This window comes from Pinus tabuliformis, chromosome 8 (assembly GCF_031772625.1).
Source record: "Pinus tabuliformis cultivar Carrire ecotype Pingquan chromosome 8, CPIR1, whole genome shotgun sequence".
NCBI lineage: Eukaryota > Viridiplantae > Streptophyta > Pinopsida > Pinales > Pinaceae > Pinus > Pinus tabuliformis.
The window spans coordinates 1,200,584,950-1,200,592,510 of record NC_142294.1 but is presented as its reverse complement, the minus strand read 5'-3'; positions in this window follow the sequence as shown (position 1 = coordinate 1,200,592,510).

The following is a 7,561-nucleotide window of genomic DNA, read 5'->3' as shown; positions in this document are numbered from 1 at the left end:
ACTATGTTGTTCAACATTATGTTCATAAATGATATGAGAAACTATCTCTCTTAGTTGACATCAATGGATTTTGAATATAGTAGCTCAACTTGTTCAAAGGAGTAGCAATATTTGATAGATGGAAAAATCTTTTTGTATAGTTATGAGAACCTATGTGTTTATGCTTAGTTAATTGATAATTGTAGCTCTTTGAACAAGTTTGATCAAATTGTAGAAGTGATGATAGTTTATTAGATGTTTCATTGAATTAATGAAATGACCATCGTCCTTGAAATAAGATGCTTTCTACTTAAAATATGGTGAAAAGTATGCATGGGATTAATTGACAATCCATTTATTAAGACATTATTATCTTAGTTAAAACTTAATTAAAGAAATAAAATGAGTATAATCAATGTTTTATATCGACTGCCCTAGGGAAACACAATATCAAGGAATGTGATACATGAAGGGTAATGTTAGAATACTGGCTCAGGGAAAATGTGACTTGAGTAAAGTGATGATAGGGAAGTGATATTGGGGAAGATGGTACCAAGGAACATGGCACCTGGATAAATGGTATTGGGGAAAGTGATACCACAAAGAAGTGTTAGAATATCGGCCGCGGGAAGGTAATACCGAGAATCACGATACTAGAGAACTAAATGTTAAAAGAATATGTTAATACTGATATGATGTGCATTCCATGTGGACCCCCACATGGAAATGACATGGCCTCTTTAATGGACTAAATTTCTAAGGAGCGTAACTTTCTACTCAAGCCTCATATTGAAATAATATTTATATTTCCGGAAAGCTCTCAATGAGATGAACGAAATGGTGGCTTTAGTTTTAGGATTCATAGACTCCAAAGAAAACAGGTTCTTGTAAACCCATCTTCATAACAAAACTGGAGATCAGGTCAAAATAGTAGCACTCCCACAATCTGAGATGGTTAAAGGGGTGGGAGATGTTACACTCTTCATGCTTATGGAATTGAGCATTCTAACTTGTGCACTTTTCTATTCTAACTTGCGAATTATTCTATCATTTCATGATTCTCTAACTTGTTCACTCTTCTCTCATTAATAGTGTTTATTCTCACTTATCTTTTTTTTGCTAAGAATATATATGAAGCATATAACCTATCGGCAACTTCGATCCTTTAATTTTTCATATAATTTTCATATACTTTAGTTGGTGGACCATTTTCCTCTAATTGAAAGACAATTCTTAATTACTTCGATCCTCTAATTTTGCATATAATTTTCCTATAATTTGGTTAATGGTCTAATTCTACTTCATTTCTAGTGGTAGTGGTATATTATTGTCCCATACTACTGGTTACATGTCTAGACATTTTGATTTACATTTGTTAGTTTATATTAATGTATATGAGAGAACAAAAAGAACATGTTACCCTATATACAATAGTTGGGTCATAACGAAAGGGATTTCCATTGTAATCGGGAAAGGTATAAATGAACCCTTTCATTATTAAACCTAATAAATTTATTATGATCATTCACCTTTGCCAACATTTTTGTGTTATATGGCCACCTAGCTTACGTGGATTCAATCTTTTATTATTTGTTTTTACGAGGACCACTACAAGAAATCCCAAAAAGGGATGTCAAATACCTTGAAATTTTGAATGGTGAAAGAAATGTAATTGAATTATTGGCCAAAATACAATGGTGGAGGAAACGTAATTTATTTACAACATATTCAAATCTATAAGAGTATATTTTTCTTCTTGAACATTTCTAAAGATGATGTTGCATGCAATTTATTTCTTTCAATTTTGAGACTAGTATAGAGTTTTATCAATTCAATAAATTCATGGTTGGAAACATCTCAAAGAAGTTTTTGAAGCTACTCATGGCTATTATCAATTAGGGGAATTGGATATTGATTTTGATTATATGCATAATGAGGATCATAAATCCATTCAACATTTCAAAATGAGGTTTTAGTAGACATATTATTGATTTTGGAAAAATCGTAAGCCTCCATCATAAGATATTTGCAAATGCTACTTGGAAGATCTCCCCGATGTGTTAGCATATGGAGGAACACAACAAGTTCAAGGGGACTTGCTAATCAGGTGCTAAAAACAAATAGCTCAAAATTGAAAGTTGTCGAATTGATGTAGAACCTGAACCACTGCGTAGTGCTCGTCATCCTGAATTTAGTGCAACTCGTTTCACGCCAAATGAACACCATATGCTCCCATAATCATGTTCTGTTTGCTTTGCCAAACAGGGAAATTTTTACAAAATGTGACAGCCCAGTCAGTAGTCCGTATTGTTGACATGGTGTTGAATGTGTATGCTGACATGGCAGGGTTAACTGGTCAACGGGCTCCTTCAACGAATCATGTGATGCCAAGTGGAAGTTTGTCATTGGGTGCATTTGGCAGAATTCTATTGGATGGTTGGTGGCCAACCACAAGATGCCACATGGACCAGCCAGGGGCCAGCACATCGTAGCGCGAGGGCCACCAAAAATTCATTTAAGGTATGGGTAATATCGGCTGGGCTTGAACCTACGACCTCCAAGCGACAATCCAAACCTCCTACCCACACACCATTTGAATAGTTCTTAACATACTATGGTGTTGGCGTTTATTTAAATTTGATATGGTGCACAGTCTGGGGAAAGGGGAAAGGGCCAGCCATGGGGCTAGCCCTTGGATGCGAATTTGATATGGTGCACATTCTGGGGAAAGGGCCAGCCATGGGGCTAGCCCTTGGATGCGCCACCCAAGGGACCACCAGCGGAGCGGAGTGGGGGCCCGACCTATGGGGGCAGGCCGTTGGCCTTAGCCCCAAGCACGTGGCCAAAAATTGCAGATTTAAGGTCTTATAGGACATTTAAGGCATCCGAAAAAATCGCCTTGAAATTGGTGAAAATGGCGCCCAGTTAGCGGAAATTCGGTCGAAATTGTGGGTTAGGTGTCAGAATTTGGGAAGTTTGTAGAGCGAATAGCAACAAAACTTGGGGATATCATAGCTTCATGAGTTTTTTACCAAATCAGGAACAAAAAGAGGCTAGACAATCATTTTTGGGCATTTTGGAGCCATTGAAACAGGTTTTAGAGCTATCTAAGCATTGTAAACTGATGTATTTACACTTTTGAGCATAATAGATAGGGCCAAGCCATTGGAAGTTGGACCAAGGAGATGTATCCCACGTGGGGTGAACTCCTTCATCATGTGTTGTTGTGATACTGTTTTGGTGATATTCATGTCTATTATATGATGTTGTTCAATCATTTTTTTTATGTTAATTTGTACATGAAATTTACATAAAAACACTCAAAACTCATGTTTAAACTTGAAAATTAACCTCATGAATCCTTAAGCACATATTCTGAAGAGGAATTTAGCACAACAAAAATAATTTTTACATTTAGATGAAGTTTGGTATCAGAGCTCTTGGTTTTATTTATGGAAGAAGGATTTAACTATTTTCAAGTGAATGTGATGCTTACAAGGTTGAATCTCAAGGGACGATGAGGGAATATGGTTGAAAGTCTTGAAGTTGGGCCAAGGAGAAGGAGTGCAAGGTTGCCACAATCTCCACCACCACTTCTACCTCAAGTTGCAGTTGAGGCTTCAGTAAGCATGTCACATGAGGGAGAGCCAACAAATATGACAGAGGATGAGAAGGTTTTTAGGAAGGCTTTATTTGACATGACAGAGATGATGAAAGTACTCTATGAAGAGAGGAATACCAGACTACAGGGTGAAAGCTCCAAGCCTTTAAAAGGAGAAATTTCTTTAGGAGGAGGAGGTAATGTAAATGGAGGTAAACCTCCACCCTCTCCACTATCATCTTCATCTTCATCTTCATATGTATATTCACCCTCTTCCACTAATACAACCCTTACTCATACTCGTCAACTTACCTCAAAAGGATCTGGTAAAACACCCCTATTAAAACTTGATGTTAAATTTGAACTACCCATGTATAATCGTGAACTGAATGCAGAGAAGCTTGACAATTCAGTTTGTCAGTTGGAGGTATATTTCAGAATTCAAACCTTCAAGATGATGACATAAATATTCAGCTAGCTTCCTTGAGGCTAGAGGGTGCAACACTGGTATGGTGGGAATCCAAGACACAAGAAGAGATTAAAAAAACATGGTAAGATCTCAATTTCTTGGTCTGATTTCATTGCTACAAGTAAAAGACAATTTTACCCAATAGCATATATGCAGAAAGCTATCATGAATTGGTAGAACTTTAGATAACTTAACATCCAAAATGTGCAAGATTACACCCAAGAATTTAGAAGAAGGTCTCTAATGTTAGGTGTAGATTTGCAATCACAACACATGTTGCTGAAGTATATAGGGGGTTTACATAGTTACCTTAGGCATACTATCCTTAAGTTCAATCCCAATAATCTAGATGAGGTGTGTGTGCAAGCCACTCATCTTGAGGCAAGAGGGAAAAATACTCCAAAAGAGGGTATTAAAAAGCCATTTAAGGGTAAATGAAAAGAAAAGGGTTTCAAAGGAAATAAAATGCATCCATTAACAAGGAAGGAGAGAAATTAACATGCAAACATTGTTCCAAAGAGAGTCATGATGAAATTCATTGTTGGAAGCTTCATCCTGAGATGAAGCCTAAGAAACTCAAAAACAAAGGAAAGCAAAAGACAATTGCAATCATTCAAGAGGATTTGGGATCTGATTTGGTTAATGAAACTAAAATTAAAGCCATGGGTATAAAAGGAAAAGAAACCATTCCTAGCACTAGTATATCAAATTGTCACACTAGCACTCCATATGAAGAAACAAGGATTGAATTGTTTCATGTGAGTCTAATCTCAAAACATACAAAAATTAACACACTCTTTGATTGTGGGTCTCAAACCAACTTGATATCTGAAGACTTAGTCAAGAAACTTAATCTTGAAATCATTCTACATCCCAAGCCATATCCATTGGGTTGGATATGCAAGGACACAAATTTACAGGTTACAAGAAAATGTATTCTTCGGTTTGAAATCACAACAAACTTCATTGATGAAGTTGAATTAGATGTTGTACCACTTGATATTTCAGGAATTTTTTTGGGTAGTCCTTACCTCTATGATAGAAAAGCAATCTTCTATCGTCATGAAAACAAATACCACTTGTTCAAATATGGTGTGGAGTATATTGTGAGAGCTCATTGCAAGAAACTAAATATTTCATTAACTAATGCAGGGAAAATGAAAAGACTAGTGAATTATAGAAAGAATTTTGTGCTTCTAATTATCAAACCCAAGATTGAAGTTGATTATGAAGTGTTTGATGGTTGTAATTCAAAATTGAAAACTGATTTGGTTGATGTAGTTAACCATGATGATGAGGTGTTTCAGAAAGAAAAGGGATTTCCTCCCAAGAGGAGAATCCAACATGAAATACCATTGCAGAAAAAGTGTCTTCTTCCTAGCATTGACATGCACTATATGTCAAGAAGGGATAGTGCAGAAATAACAAAGAAAATCCAAGGGTTGTTGAACAAAAGGATCATCCAACCATCTTCTTCACCATGTGGTGCACCTATTGTTTTGGTGCCCAAGAAGAATGGAAAGCATTTCATTAAATGGGACTCAAGGAGTGGCTATCATCAAAGTAAAGTTGTTGAAGAAGACATATGAAAGATGACATTCAAAACCAAGCATGGTTTGTTTGAATGGCTTGTTATGATTTTTGGTCTTTTCCATACTCATACTATTTTCATGCATATGAATAAATATGTATTGAAGCCATTTCTAGACATCATAGTCTACTTAGATGACATTTTCATTTTTAGGAAATTTCATTATGAACATGTTATGTATGATAGAAAAGTACTTGATGTCGTAAGTCAAGGACATTTGTTATTTAAGATGTCAAAGTATGAGTTGGGTAAATCTCATTTGATGTACTTGGGCCATAATATTGGAGAAGGTGAGCTGAACTTAGACCTCTCCAAGATTGATGCCATTATGAATTGGTCAATGCTCAAGATAGTCATCTGGATAAGAGGTTTTTTCGGGACCTTCCCAATGTTGTAATTTTTTTTGTTGTTGTTAATTTTTCTTCTATTGTAGCTCATTTGCATTCATTGGCAGTTGTGCAAAAGGTCTTCTAGTGGGGAGGCAAACAATAAGAAGCATTTGATGCTTTGAGATAAAAGATCAATTCACCCTTATACTTGCTCTTCTAGACTTGAAAAATTCATTTGACTTTAAGGTTGATGTATGCGATGATTCCATGGGCACAGTCCTTATGCAACATGGTAAGTCCATTTCATTTCATTAAAAAAATTTCAATAGTGCAATGATTAAGTTGCAGCGACAAAGACACTTTCATTGGATGGGTTTTATTCTACTATTCCACTTGGTCAAAAGGAATAAGAAAGGTATAAGAGACAATTTTGTTGATATGATTTCTAGGCCTATTATTTGTGTAACTACTTTGCTCAAGCATCATTTTGCTTTTCATGAAAGTCATGATCAACAAAATACATACTTTCAAGATGTACATTCAAGATTGAGTCAAAGGAATCAAGTAGAGGAATTTGTTTACCATTTGCACCATAATGTGTTGTATCATCTTGGTAAGAAGGATGTTTCTATTGATGGTAACATGGACAAAGCCAAGGAGTTCATTGAACGACTCTAAATGGTACATTAGACAGTGCAAGATCAGCGTGAAAAGAGAAAAGGCAAGTATAAAACAAGGCACAAAAAGCATCGTGTAGATCACAAGTTCCAAGTTGGTGATGAAGTTTGGCTTCACATTAGCAAAGAGAGGCTCCAAGGAGAAGGTAAAAATCTGAAACCAATTAGATATTGTCCATTCAGAATTTTGGAAAAGTTTGGTGGCAATGCCTTTAGGTTAGATTTGCCTTCATATATGCAAATTTATATTGTTGTTAATGTTGAGAAATTAAGGTTATATGAGTCTCCCTTGATTGAAGATCAAGGAGAGAATGTTCAAATACCTTCCATTGAAGATGAATACCTTGATGAACAACATTAAGGCACCATTCTTTACAGAAGAACAAGGTATTCAAAATGATGGAATGTTGATTACCTTCATGTGGGGCTCAAAGAACAAATCCTTCAAAAGCCAAATGGATCAAGATTGGAAAGGTGAGGGAACTGTACCCTCACCTGCTGGACAACTTAAAGTGATCTTTTGGAGTCCAAAAGGCTTCCAGTCGGGAGGAATGAATAGGTTCCAAACAGAAAAAGCTCAAACTTCAAAGTTTCCATATCGATGTGGAACTTGAACGACCGTAGTGCTTGTCATCTTGAATCTGACACAACTTGTTTCGCACGAAATGAACACCGTATTCTCCCAGAATCATGTTATGTTCGCTTTCCCAAACATAATTTTTTTTGCAAAATGTGACAGCCCAGTCAACAGTCTATGCTATTGAAGTGGCACTGAATATGGATGCTGACATGGCAGGGTTGACTGGTCAACGGGATCCTTCAACGAATCATGTGGTGCCAAGTGGTAGTTTTTCATTGGGTGCACTTGGCGAAATTATATTGGATGGGTGGTGGCCACCAAAAATTCACTTAAGG